Below are 15,512 nucleotides of genomic sequence, written 5' to 3' on the forward strand. Positions count from 1 at the left end.
TAATTCCTAAAGAAGGCATCATTTTGAGCAACGGTATCATTATACATACATGGCTTCTATCTGAATTTTATCTTTCAAATTACAAGATGCATATTAGACACAATCTAATCAGCAGTCGGCGTTTTTATTACAATATTATCCACACCCTGCAAAAAGACGTACGCAGGGACTTTACAAGCCTGAATGGATAAAAACACCAGATAACTAATGAAAGCATGTCCATTGCAGAGACTAGACATCAAACACTGAGCTTGGGATGATAATCATCACTTGCAAATGGTCGGGTGAAATCATCTATGCAAGCCATCCTGATCCTCTCAGGCGTTGCTGGGTTATCAAGTGGAAACCAGCCATGATAACCTTCCTCTGCTCTAGCAGCTATAATTGCATCTTTGATGGCAAATAATACTGCAGAAGCAAGAAAGAACGGAGGTTCACCCACAGCCTTTGAAGAGTGAATTGCCTTTGGATTTGGCGCACCCTGTGAATAAGCATAAACAGTATATCAGTTGCTTATCGCAGAAACAACAGGAAATCCAAAAGTAGACACGATAAGTAACTCAGGATCGACACATTATTAGACAAATTAATATTTGATATGCATTGCGCTGTTTCTTGGTCAGCCTTGATAAATGTTTTTCGACCATTCATTCCTTTGAGGAATAAACCCTATAACTGAAGACAACATTATTGAATCCACCCTCACACCTTATGTAGTGCTGTCCTTCGGGACTTCCTGCACGGATCATACTAACTTGTTAGGGCATACTCACCAATGATACATGACCCTAGACCATAACCTTAAAGAACAAATCTTGTTTCAGCTAATAACAGCAGCATTATCAGTCCTCATTCACCAAGCATTCTACATCCTTATTTTCAAGCGTTTCTATAAACTCTCATAAGTTTGTTCGATGTTGCCTTGGACTTCTACACCTTTACCTACATCCTTTGACAACAATTAAATAAATGATCTTATATTCCATCTGGAAAACCATCATCGAGGTCTATTATTGCACATTTGGCAATATGCTATTCTCCTTTCTAGCCTTGCCATTTTTCGATCTACCATGTAGCCTAGCCTTTCTCATACAAGATTTTTGGTCGAACTGCACTGAGAATCAATGATTAACCTCTACTTTCTTATGCTTTGTTAGGGTCTATTCTTCAGTTTGGACCCCTTTTCCTTCGTTGTCAAAACTTTGCCAAGATCCTGTCTTGCTTGGCTCATCTTTTTTCGACTCTTTTGGGGTTTCACTTGGTTCTGTTAGCCCTATCTTTCTAACTCCATAGCTTTTGTTACACGTATTAAAGTCTTGATAATATTCCCAATTTGGGCCTCCTCACTTTTGTAGGAGTCATCTGATCCTTCACCAGTGGATGATCCACTTTTCGAAGGCTTCCTAAGCCTTCTCAAGCATTCCTACACCATTTTCCCCACACCCCCCGGAGCCAAAAAAAAAGCACTGATTTCAACGATTCAAGGAGGATCCAGCCCAAAAACATGGTATATTTTCCCTTCCCTACCTCATTTTCTCCTCTTTTCTTTTTTTAACGCTGAAAAATGCCAAAAAAATTTCCAAAATAAGGGAAGATCATGCCAAACTTTTCGATTTTGGTATGATTTCATGATATATTGTAGATCTATGAATGATCTACACAATTCAACTAAAATTTTTAATTTTTAGATTATATATAATTTTTAAATTAAATATATATAGCATCCATGGTAGGATTCCCCATAAATATGAGCTCAAATTAATTTTCTTAAATATTTATATTTAAAAATTATTTTTTTTAATTTAAAAATATATAATTAATACAAAAAATTGTAAAACATATTACATAATTCAGAAGTATTTTCTGAAGTAGAAAACATATTTTTCTGCATTTACTATTTAAACATTTTTTAAATTTAAAAATTATTAAAAATATATAAATAATCCAAAAATATGAAAAATTATTACTATGTATTAGATAAGTACGAAGTATTTTCTGAAGTACAAAATATTTTTTTCATCATAACAAAATTTTACTATTTTTAAATAATTAATAAACTAACGTGCTTGATAAATCTGCAGAAATGAAACCATCGCGGAAAAAGACTCCATACCTTGAGTATGATACTAAGAAAAGGACAATCATGTTAACATTTTGGCTTGGTGCCTTCATATCTCAAGGCATTCCATTTTTTGTAAGGCGAATAATTATCAAGACCCCTTTAAAATATCCCTTTTTGAAACTTCTTGGCCCTAGGTCTTTGACAAATATGTCCATTCCATTAGTTTTTTGTTTTTTTCCCTTTACTTTTCCACATTGCCCTTGTAGCTCCTTTGGTCACAGGTGAACCCACAATTATACCTGCATAAACTATGATCGCCACTTACATCTTTCACCATAGATGTATGCTCTTATAGTTGTTTCATAATGCTTTTCCTAAGACATTACCCAGACTTCAAAACCATCTCCCCTAGATAATTGTCTTGGTGCCCCTTTATGTTGTTATCATACAAAATCATTGTTTCCTATACAATTCATCTTTTCAATATATCCTCATAACTACTCATGATTACTAGGAGCATTAAACTCATTCATAGTGATACACATGTAATAGTAGTTCCATACATTTCTTAGACCACAAGCTTCATATCATAATTCATCTCTACAATGATCTATGTCACAGAACTATTCTAGACATTTGAGGGTCTACTTAGAAGAAAAGATCAACACAACATAACCTAAGCAAATATTATAACCAAGGTTCGTCGTCTCGATACTAAATCCCATAATGGTGCTATCCTATTATAGTATTGGTATGCTCAGTACAAGGGCCGATTTGGCATACTGAATATCGGTATGCCCCCTATGCTGTATAATGGTTCAATACCGGTATGGTATTGTACAGTCGATGCGCACCAATACCGACCGGTACCACAAACCTTGATTATAACAACTCATTTTGCTCTTGTCAAAACTTCTATCTATGGTTGTTCTTTTTATTAATTGAATAGGAAGACAATTTACTTAATGGTAATCTCTAAGTTCTGTTTCCAAACCTGACTATGTATGAAATTGTTTAAATGGCTCCAATGATGGTCCGAACAAACCCACCATTTACATATAATAAGGTGTTAGATTAGGCCCACCTATAACATTATGTCAGGTTTGTTTTGATATTTCCTTTCATAAGATCCATCAATATTACCTCCCTTAGTTCTTCCGCTTGTTTTTCTATATTTTTCAACGCAAATTAAAGTACCTCTCCCTGATGAAGCCCCTCTTGATATTTGTTGTTTTAGTGTATGCTTATACCATCTTAAACAATTCTGTATATGGACCACAGGGTAATAATGGAATATGTTATTTGTTCATTTGTATATTTACTACGGAAGAGTTGGTGCAACAACATCTAATCTAAACACAAAACTAAAGGAAAGCATACAAAACAAAAAAAGCACTACAATTAGGTCATCATTATTACACCTTTTTTTTCTTTTTTGGACCTTGGGCCACCTACTTTCAATGCTTAGGAATTGGTGGCTGCTGATAAAGTTTCAGCTTTCAAAGATTTGGATGTTGAGCATAGTTTGAAACATGGTATGCTGAACCGGTACGGTCCGGTTCAGCACATATCGGACCGGTCCGGTTCAAGCATGAAAAACGGTTCCGACTCCTTTGGGGCGCGCGGTCCCGCGGCAGAATGGTTCGGAACCAGTACCATACCGGTCCGGTAGGCGATTGATACGCCTACTGGTATCGGTACGACATACCTTGGTTTGAAATACTATCGAAACAAAATGGTACCACCATTACCATACCATTCTAGTGAGAAAGTAGCACTCGGATAGTGTCAAGGAAGTCAAAATAGAGGAAAGCAAATCATCCCAGTCGAGATGAGACAACATTGCCTGTTTGCGATTGGCCCCAAATCTAGTTCGGCTAATACAATGCATGAATCGTGTTATATCGGTCGAAGTGGGTCGGTATTGGCGATACAAAGCTTGATTTAAACCAATGTATACTGATTTGGTGGTTGTGAAATTTCAGAAAAACAGATAAAGAGAAAAGGAGAGGAGGCCGAGGTGGAGGATAGGCAGTAGCCAACCTCGTGGTGGTTTGCGGTGTTCAAGAGCACCAGGACACGACGAGCAATTCGCAGCCTAGTGGGGGAAGATGACGGCTGCATGGGAAGGGAAACAAAGAGAAAGAGAGAGGAGGTCTGGGAAGTGATGGAGAACTATATTTCCTTATTCCCCTAGATGCCCAGAATGAGCCCTAAACCAAGTTTTGTGCATTATAAATGAGTGCTTGACTCAAAAAAAAAAAAAAAAAAAAAAAAAAAAACCATTCAAGTCCAACCTAAACCCAACTCGAGGTCATAACCCCTAAACCCCTTCTATGCCTCTTCGCCAAATCCTCTGCTTCCTCTCACTCACATTCTTTGCTCACCTCTTCATCCTTTGGCATTGCAGACCTCCCTACCAATGATTGGATAAAAATCAAAGAAAGAAAGGTGGCTGAGGATTCAAGAATATGAAAAGGCTAGATAATGCAAAAAAACTAAAAAAAAAAAATGGAAGGGTACCAGCATGCACTATCATCCCGATTGTCAGTACAGGACCATCTGCTACTGTACCGTTCTTGAGAAACACCGATGCCACATTCGTTACTGATATTCAAAAATGTATACTAAAGCCATGTTCAGAAGAATTCGGAAGATCAAGTAATTTGGAACTTGGTAATATATAGTGAAAATCACACCTGTGTCAACTTGTGGATAATCCACAGCTTAACCATGCTACATCTTAAATGAATCAGTAGAATACAAATACATGGAGAATTATAATGGAAAATGGACCAGTGAGATATGTAGTGAGGAATGGCAATACGGTTGCTGATGGCTTCCAAAAAAATGCTAAATGTAATCAAAATGGGGAAGATGTGGAGAGCCTATCTGTATATGAGACAATTTTATATTCTTATCCTTGCTAGAGAAAATGAGATTGAATACTCATCCAAACTCACACAATATGAGATACAATTTCTATTCTGAACTCAACCTTTTGTAAGCTCTCTTTTATGCACGTTTTTGATGTTCTAGATAGTAATATGTCGTATGAAAAATTTAATAAATGAAATCTTTATTGGAAGCAATAGAGAAGGCAGTTGTCAAACATGTTGATATGATTACAAATTTTTAGTCATGATTTGGTGACTTGACAGAACTATCAGAGCATAGAAATTGAACAATCAGAGCAAGATATCTACCTTCTGGTACACTTTCTATCGTATGGAAATACCATAAATAAATTTAACCCCTTAAAGTTATTTAAAGTCATAACTTATGACGTTCATCTTTGAACTTTCTAACTGCACGTGTATCATGTTTCCGTACTGGAGACATGAGATCTCTTGAAATTTCACTTTCGGATTGCTAATCCAAGAAAGCAAAATGTGTGGAAGTAGTAAATTTGAACTATGAAACTAAATGATGCAACACATAAAGCAATAAGCAATATAAAGCAGCCATGTGTTTACCTGTAAAAGTGCAACTTTGAAATTCAGAGGAATATCATTCGTGGAAGGAATCTTATAACTTCCAGGTCCACAAGTGTATAGGTTGCCAGGCCGAATCCACTTGTGATCAGCATCTCCCCATTTTAGCTCTTCCAAGGCAATCCAACCCAAACCTTGAACAAAGGCTCCTTCAATCTATGAATCAAAAAATGAAGATAAAAATCAACATGATGCATGAACTGGAGGGGAAAAGGAATTCCAGGTTCTTCATGTATTACAACTTCTCTAATAAGCAGATGCAGAAAAACAAGTTTTACTATCTAAAATCAACAGTTCATACTAATAATAGCTTAAACTGCAGCAGCTTTCAGGTAATATGCAGTAATTTTTAATTGGATTTTTAGGAAATAAGAAAAATCTTGAGACACCAAAAGTAGAAAAATAAACAGAAAAACTGAAGCTAAATGAAATAATTTATGGTGTAAGGACTGAAAAGTCAGTTTATTCGGCAGCAATGATATCTGGAAAGGCTGCTGATTTAATTTGCATAGAAGATGGAAGAGAGAGAGAGAAACAGGAGAAAGAAAAGAAACAAAAAAAAAGAAGGAAAAAGATGCACACAAAAAAGTCACTTACATGCCTCCACCTTTTTCTTTCATCTAACTAAGGCAATCCAGTTTTTAAAATTCCAAAAATAACCTTATATGAATGGGCTGGTCAAATACAATGTCTGTGTAAGTAAGCGACCAAGGCCCATAAGAAACAAAGCCCATTATAATAAAATACTGATGCTTATAATTCCCCCTCAAGCTGGAACACATTCTCCATGCCCAACGTGGAACCAAAAGTGTGATTTTGAGAATACCCCAGAGACTCTGAAAACATCTGCAAGTTGATTCCTTCTCTTGACAATCCACCTTTTATCTAATAAAATGACAGTCCACTTCAATGTGCTTTGTTCACTCATGGAAGACAGGACTGCTGGCAATATGGTTTGTTTGATTATTACAATACATTTTATTGGATTATTGACAGCAAAGCCCAACACTTTCACTAGAGTTTCTAGCCACATAAGCTTAGCATATACATATATATACACTCATACTTCTGTATCTACAAATGTATCTATATATACATATAAATATATGTATATGTCAAATATACCATATACATATATATACATGTATCATGTATGTATGTATGAATGTACATAGTTCAAAGGATCCAAAATGGAGAATGAAAATTATAATTTAAAGATGATTTTTGATTTTTTTTTGTGTGGTGATTGCGCATTCCTCTCTTGATCCTTTTCCTAAGACTGCAAAGTCTTCCTTCGCAAGTCATTCAAGTCAAAATATAGGACTTATTCGAGCACCATGTTGAATGTAGGTACTTTCAGAAACTTTGCCAATAACATCCCAATGTATTAGCAGTTTCTATTGGCATCACAAAACCTTCAGATAATCTTGATACAACATTTTCAAAGAAAAAAAAGGCTTAATATTTATTCATTAGACTTCATGTTACAAGTTAGAAGTTAATTATATGCTAGCGCTTCCAAGCATAACTAGCTAAAGATGCATGAAATAAGAAAACAAGATATTTTTCCATTAAGCAATGTTGTCATCATCTTATATAAGAATACATACAAGTACAAAAGTTTGTCATACACACACATTCATGCATGTATTTTGGTATGTATGAACATATGTATATACTGTGGATCACATTTAATTCCAAACCATTAAACATACTCCACAGCCTTGGGAAAGTAACTCCTTTAGTACAACATTAACAAAAATTTGGCACGAAATATGTTCATAATATACAAATTTTAACATTAACTAAAATAATGGAAATTTTAGTTCTGAAAATGGCAACGGTATGATCAGAGAACCTGTCCCACATCAATGGCCGGATTAAGAGAATTTCCAAGATCCATAACAATGTCTGCTGCTATCGTGTGAAAATCTCCAGTCAGAGTGTCTATTTCAACTTCCGCAAATGCAGCTCCATAGGTGAAGTAGTTGAAAGGGGTTCCCTTTCCCAGTTTCCAGTCAAAGCCAATATCAGGTGTGATATAAAATCCATTGGCACAGAGGTTTACTCGTTCCTTGTGGCATGTACTTGCTAACTGGCCAGTTAGAGAATAACAACAAATTTCAGCTATCTAATAAAATATAAGTGAAGCACAATTCTTTGATTGTGAAATCCAAGATTTTGTAAAGTGGAATGTGTTCAGTCTTCTGGTGTATGTGTGTGTATTTTTATGCAGGAACAGGATAATGGATAATGTTCAAAAGGAAATGGTAGATTAAATGCCAAATGCATGAAAAATGACACCTATGGCCTAACGAATTTGAATTGGAAAGATCGCTTCTATTAATAAATTTTTCCCTTGAGATTAGATAGTTCCAAACTGCAAACATGGCGGTGTGTCTATTGCAATCCTACCAAACTAGGAGACGTGGTAAACCATCCATTCTTCAATCTCTGAGCTTATCAAACATGACTCAACACCTTTCGCATGCAATTACAAACATATTAACTAGCTATTCAATTTACAAATTGCTTAAGGACCACAAAGCATGTCCATACTAACTATGATATTTAAACATATCAAAATGTTCATGAAATAGAGGTTTAGAATTTAACTTCACAACTAATCATTATAAAATTTCAATTAGTTTTTATTTGGGTGCCAAGTATCTAATTTCTTCTATTAAGGCCTCTATTTACGTTTCATTGACATCTTTCACTACTTCACATGCAACTTTACTGGCGAAGTCATCTTGGGATAAACCATATCAAAGCGAACAAAGAGGAATTAGCAAATTGGAGAACAAAATTTGTCAATCTATTGTAGATCATATGTATCCACAACAAAATTCCTCAGACATAGGGCTATTTTGCCCATCTACTACACTTGAAAGGGTGCATATCCACCTAGTTTAAATTTTGTCAAAAGAAACTAGAATGCTTTAGGAGAGTTGAAACTTGAAAGTATCAAAAGTTTGGTCCAATGATAACATAGAATAGAGAACAAACTTTAAGATCTTTAACATTTTCCAACTGATATTTAAAAGGATAAATTAGACCAAAGGATATCTTGATCAAACTCTGACTGCCTCGATAGATAGTATTTTGATTATTAAAATACATATTCCTTTAAGAAGACTGTTTGTGATGCTTTTGAAGCCAGACTCTCTCTTTAACTTGCCAAGTCCTAGTCATCCGCTAGTGAAATCACAAGAAAAAGTACAGCCATTTCATCATTAAGATGCCCTTACGAGATCTAATATTGTAATAGATGACCACTTGAGAGGCCCTAGGTCTCATCTCTTAAGCCAACCCTCCACAAATACAATTGTAAAAATATTCTTCTTAAAAACAATACAACCCTTGTACCAGTACAAAGTACTCCCTCCGGCATAGGTTGAACCAAGCCTCAATCAAATGGATGAAAGTCCTCTGCACTGATAGAAACATAAGGAAAAGCAATACAAAAGGAGTTCAACTCTATCCAATGTAAATCAGTCTCCTAAGAAATCAATTATACATGGTAATAATCTTAACTTAGTAAATAGGTCGTTGTAGAGATTGTGGTGTCTTTAAAATACTAGTGCCGATGCAGTGATCTAGCTATAGAGAATTAATGCCCAATAGTTGCTAAGAAGAACAAATCTCACCTGGACATTTTGACACCATGCTTAGAATATGAAGATAGTCCACAAGTATGCTAGGTCAAACAAGACATTTCTTTATGGTTGTCCCCCAACAACTATGATGGGAGAAAGGCTAACAAGATAGAGGAATGATGTAAAGACAATGAATTGAATGATATACATACATAAGTATGTACATACATAAATATGTAAAAACATACATACATGCACACGCACATATGTGTGTGTCTATGTGCGCACATCTATTTGTCTGTATCTATATATGTGTGTGCATGGTCTACTGAACCGGCCTGTACCGGTCGGTTCAGCCCATACCGGACCGGTATCGACTAGCACCGGTCCGGTACAGGGGTATAAAACGGTTCCGACCCAATTTGGGTCGGAACCGTTCAGTATGAGCTTCGTACCGATGCGAACCGGCTCGGTTCGCACCGGTACATGTTCGAAGTTCGAACCGGTGCGAACCGAGCGGTTCGCACTGGTATGAGCTCGAACCGGTGCGAACCGAGCCGGTTCGCACCGGTTCGATGTTTAAAATTAGTGCCAGCGCTGTGGCACTTGTGGCGCTGGCCAGAGGCCAGAGGCACTTTGGAAGTGCCACTTTGTGCGGCACTTCGAAAGTGCCGCGCTGTGGCAAAATGTGGCACTTTTCAAAGTGCCACAGTGCCTCAACGGTTGGCTATAAAAGACTTGGTAAGCAGGCAGTCATTCTGGCAGCAGGCCAATGCAATAGTCAAGGCTATCAAACCATTATATGAAGTGCTGCAGGCCGTGGATAGCGAGAGGTACCCCCAAATGGGCTTTTTGTATCACATGATGGAAAAGGCAAAGGCTCAGATCATGGAGGCAGATGTAGCCCATGCCCAGGAGTACATCGACATCATTGAGCGGCGGTGGGGAGCCCAAATGGGTAAAGAATTGCATCTAGCAGGTAAGCAATAATATTGATAATTATACTGATTGATATATTTGTATAATTATATGGTATCATCTATGTGCGGCATACTACCTGAATCTCCAGTTTCAGTACGAGAGTGGAATTGGTATGGATGATGAACTTCTTCATGCTCTGCGTAATGTTATTTATAAGATGGAGCCTGATCCAGAAGTCGCCGCATCATGTATAGAAGAGGTAACTATGATTTAGTAATATATGTAAATATATCGGATCTTATATTATTGACATACTACAACAAGCTTCTTTTCACAGATCAAATTATTTAGAGAGGGCAACCACAGCTTTGGACAGCAACCAGCTGTCGTGAGCAAGACAACTATGAATCCCAGGTACAATACAAATCTGCAAGACATTTTTGCATCTGAATTATCTTCAACTATGAGGCCATCATATATGTAAAATGTAATTATCTTCAATAATTTTGCAGCTGAATGGTGAATTCATTTTGGCGGATCTGCAAAAAATCTTAAGCGGATAGCTATCCGAATCCTCTCCCAAACGGTCTCCTCGAGTGGCTGTGAGCGCAACTGGTCTACCTTCGCCCTCATCCACAGCAAACAGAGGAACCGTTTGACACAAAAGCGCCTCAACGACCTAGTTTATGTTCACTACAATCTGCGGTTGAGGCTAAAATGCATTCAGGAGGAAGTGGAGCTCAAGTATGCAGATCCTATCTATAGGACTTTTACAGATGATGATGATAATCCTATGCTCGACTGGCTTGCGGCCCAGCAGCAGGAGCCCAAGCTTGATGAGCCAGGATCGCCTCGACGACCAGCCAGCATCATAGCTACCGAGAATATGGTCGATCCACAGCAATGGGCTAAGCGCAACATTCCACGCACTCCTACAGCTGATAGGACGTGGCTAGAGGGGAGCCAGTCACTGCATGACTGGTACGACGCTCCCATTCAGAGAGATAATCCTCTCATGCGAGGACGAGAATGCTCTAGTACCCAGTCGACTCGATCAGTGAGGGCGTCAATCCCAGTAAACGATAAAAGAAAAGAAAAGGGCCCCAATGGAGAGTGTCCGAGGAGGAGACTTGGACCAGCAGCGATGAAGGTTCTGGTGGTGATGGATCTACTAGCCATGGAGGGAGTGGAGGACAGTATGGTACTACTTATGAGACACAGCCGGAGGGAGATTTTCAATACACCGGTGAGTCTCAGTTTATGCATGCTACATAAGATACGGACCATGGTAGGCCGTCTGATATAGGCCGGTCAGATACCATTGCATATCGAAGAAGAGCTCCTCGAGGTCGTTCAGGAGGCCAGGATGCAGCTGCAGATGACGTCCCATGTGGAGTCGGATCCATTGATGTATCAAGTTCCGAGTCTTCCTATTATCCGCGGCCTCAGCCAGCCTATGGATATGGTGCATCGGAGTCATCTTCCGATGGCTACTACCCTGCGCAGCCCGGAGGGTCTTACGAGTCGGATTTTGGTGCTGGCATATTCGGATGGGCCCCTTATCAAGACACCTCTCAGAGCCAGAGCTTCAGCGAGAGATCCGAGAGTTCTTATGACCCGACGCACATTCTCGAGGATTGAGCATACAAGACTACAATGCCGCTTGGTTAGAGGGATGGGTTGATCTGCCTCCATATTATGCTGATGATCCAGATATTGACGAGAAGCATCGCCACTCGACCCGATTTTAGATATCCGAGAGTGCTTTAAATGTATGTAATTGATTGTATCTTAATTTGAAGATATTTTATGTTCTCCATCTCATTATTTGAATCATTTGAAAGTAATAAGTTGCATCATCTAGTTTTAACCTTAAACCTAAACATAAAAACATCAAAAAAAATCCAAAAGTGAAAGAGCTCCAAAAAAAAAAAACGATGGGGTCGAAATCAGGCCGAATGTGCCCTATCGGTACAAGTATCGGTTCGGCTCGGTTCGGCACCGGTACCGTACCGTTACCGAAGCCGACCCGGTACGTCCGATACGCTCGTACGCGAACCTTGTGTGTGTGTATATATGTATGTGCATATATATGTACATATACACACGCACATATATGTATGTGCATATATATGTACATATAATAGGTAATAGTTATAATAGTCCTACGAAAGCAACTTCATAAGTTGCCCTAATTGACAAATGACCATGTATTACACTAGGTAGCCTTAATGCATCGCAATATTTTAGTCATTTAGTCCATGGTATTGTTCACTAAAAATGGAGCAATCATTGCAACAATAAAATGCATGAAAAAGATGCATTGATGGCATGTCTAAAAATGACAGCAATAACACCATGCATGTAGGCTATCTTGTGTAATACAAGGAGTACTTTCATCATTTGTTAGTAGGAGCAACTTGCAAAGTTGCTCCAATAGAACCATTATAACTATTGCCATCATGGTCTACGAACTAGCCTGAACCACCTAGTTTGGGGCATACAACACCGAACTGACACAAAACTGAGTCAGTTAGGCCTTCGAGTTCGGGACTCGGTAAGAACTGGTCCGAACTGGGCAAAACCATCTAGTTTCACTCAATTCCACTCTATTTTACTTGAACTGCTTAGTTTGACTCTGTTTTGCCTGATTTTTTGCACTGTCATGTGAATAAAGTGAAGAGAGGTTTTCATAAGCCTTCTCGGTTTTCAACAATGAACATGGAAGAGGGTCTAGGTAGGGGAGAGCTTGAGAGATTGAGATTTTTTGCACCAAAATCTACACAAATCTAAGCCCTAAGAAGGTATAATCCCCTCCCTTCTCCAATCAAATTTTCTTTCTAAGCCTAAACTAGGCCAACATATTGTTAAAAAAAGGAAATCATGTCCCTTATTTTTCTTTGAAAGTCTAGTTTAGTGAGCAATTCTATACCTGAAAACTAAAAAGAATATGCCTCAAGCCAAGGTTCGCCATCTCGGTACCGGACCTAGTACCGGTGCCACACTAGCACAGTGTTGGTACGGACGGTATAAATTTTTTTTTGGCGTATCGAGTGTCGAAATGCCATCCATACCAAGTACCGGTATGACACGCCTCATACCATCCGATACGGGCTAATACGGCGTACCTTGCCTCAAGCCTGTAAACTACCATTCCCAAGTATTAAATAAGATAAATATTGCCCTATAAAATCATTATTTTATCATGTCTCTAGTTATGTTTATAATTGAATTTATTATAGTTAAGACACCAAGAATGGCTGGGAAAGATCTCCAATCACAAGGTTATAAAGCCTTAGTAGCCATTTTGCGTCCAATGTGCCACATGTGTTTTAAGTTCCAAACATGCCAGCTGACACGTATTGAGCTGGGCTAGTGTTAGCTAGGTGAGTGATTAATGCACCCGCTTGCAATGACACTTCAAAGTAAAATCTTCATACATTCATATAAATACAAGCAGACGATGCATATATACAAGGTGTGCTTGCCAACATGCTAAGAATGCCAAAAAGTTCTTGAGTTACAAATCGATTAAATATATGTGAAGATAGAAAATGTGCAGCTAAACATCAATAAAAAGCTTGCATTGTTGTATTATCTCAATATGTTGGGCAATAAAGAGAGTCTAGAGGACATGCTGAGTGCAGAAGAGATGAGGTTGTTAAGATGGAACTATCCTAAAGCTAGGAAGGTGTGAGAAATAAGTATAACAAAAGGAGCTATAAAAATTCACAAATTAAAGCGAAAGTGATGGAGAATCGATTGAGATAGCATGGACAAATATGATAAAGAATGGAGAATCGATTGAGATAGTATGGACAAATATGATAAAGAATGGAGGGGGCTTTATTAAAAAAGGTAGTCTAATTTGTGTTAAAGGATATAGGAAAAGGAAGGGAAGACCTAAATAACAAGAATGGAGGTTATGAAAATGGATAGGGAAAAGCTATTGAAGTAACATCATATTTGGCACAACATATTAATGCTTGGCAAATGAGGACCCATAAAGCCAAGCTTGGCAAATGAGACACATAAAGCCTACACCAAATAGTTGGGACTAAGTTGAATGGTTATGGTTATGGTTGTACACAAAATGTCCTTGAAAATTAAATATTAGTATTCATGTATTATGGCACTAAAAGAACAATCATCGACCATCTTAGAAGGATTGAGATTTTATTGTTCTCTTTTCCAGTTATATTAGTGAGACAACTCATGTCCTGCAAAAAAGACAAAGCATTGTAGATGGCTTACTATTTATGATTCGTTGAATAAAATACCTGGAAACAAAAAACATAACAAAGATAAAGACCGCAATTAAACTTTCATAACAACAGGAATCATAATTCACTCTTAATGCATGTAAAAAGTTCTAATTATTATTTAATATAAAATTATTGATGAAGGAAAAGGTATTTGCAGTGCTTCATAATCAAGTTGCCAATTGTAAAAGGAAGTTTTTAACTGAATTATGCCAACTTGAAGAACAATGCATTGCATAATAATGTGGAGGTTAGCTAATCAAAAATGTTGGACCTTTCATTGCAACATTGGGTGATACTCATATTAACAAATGCCCTGGTTGTTATCATATCAGATGTACAGCACTCCTTCTGGCAGAAATGATTAAATTTGAGAGAATAAATCACGAAACTTAAGCTCAAAAAGGTAGACAAAGTTACTATAGACACATCACCTCAGCAAAAGAACTGTGCTTGTATCTGTTAGCAATAGGTTGCATGCGTGCCTTAATTTGCTCGCAAGCATCTAAAACTGCTGCGCCATACATGTCAGAGCTTGCAGAAGCTGCTGTCGGTGATGCATTGGGAATCTAGATTAAAAATAAAGAATTTAGACAAAAGTCATATGATAACAGATTGACGAATGTAAAACTCTTGTTGCCATCGCTAAGATTTTATTCACTACTAACATCTCTATTTTTCATCTTACGTTCTAAAGATCAAGAGCAAATGTTCAGAATGTATGACATAGCTTGAGGAACAAATTCACCTTATCTGTACTTGTCTCTGATATAAATACAGAACTTATTGGAATATCAAAGCATGAGGCAGCAATCTGGGCAACTTTTGTATGTAGGCCTTGTCCCATTTCAACACCCCCATGCGTCACTAGAACATGCCCATCATGATACACTTGCACGAGAGCACCAGCCTATACAATAAATAATCTATGATAATAAAAATATAAAAGTTGTATGCAATAGAATATTGAACTCCAAAATTGATATAGATAGTGCACTTGTTTCATATGTACAAGCTCACAGAAAATATTTATTATGGTGGCCAAATAGCTATTCCTCTAGCATGGCCATCCCAAACATCCAAAGTTAATTAAGTAGAACTTGGCTGACAGAGAGAGATGGGCCTTGTACAATTTTGGAGCTATTTAATCAAAGCCAAATGGTGATTGAGAAAG

At 37.6% G+C, this 15,512-nt stretch overlaps 1 pseudogene; it reads right to left on the minus strand.

Annotated features, from left to right (window-relative positions):
- On the minus strand, nt 1-15,248 carry LOC120109401 (annotated as a pseudogene).
- Nucleotides 15,249-15,512: the final 264 nt, after the last annotated feature.

The sequence above is a fragment of the Phoenix dactylifera genome, unplaced genomic scaffold, assembly GCF_009389715.1.
Source record: "Phoenix dactylifera cultivar Barhee BC4 unplaced genomic scaffold, palm_55x_up_171113_PBpolish2nd_filt_p 002123F, whole genome shotgun sequence".
Taxonomy (NCBI): Eukaryota; Viridiplantae; Streptophyta; class Magnoliopsida; order Arecales; family Arecaceae; genus Phoenix; species Phoenix dactylifera.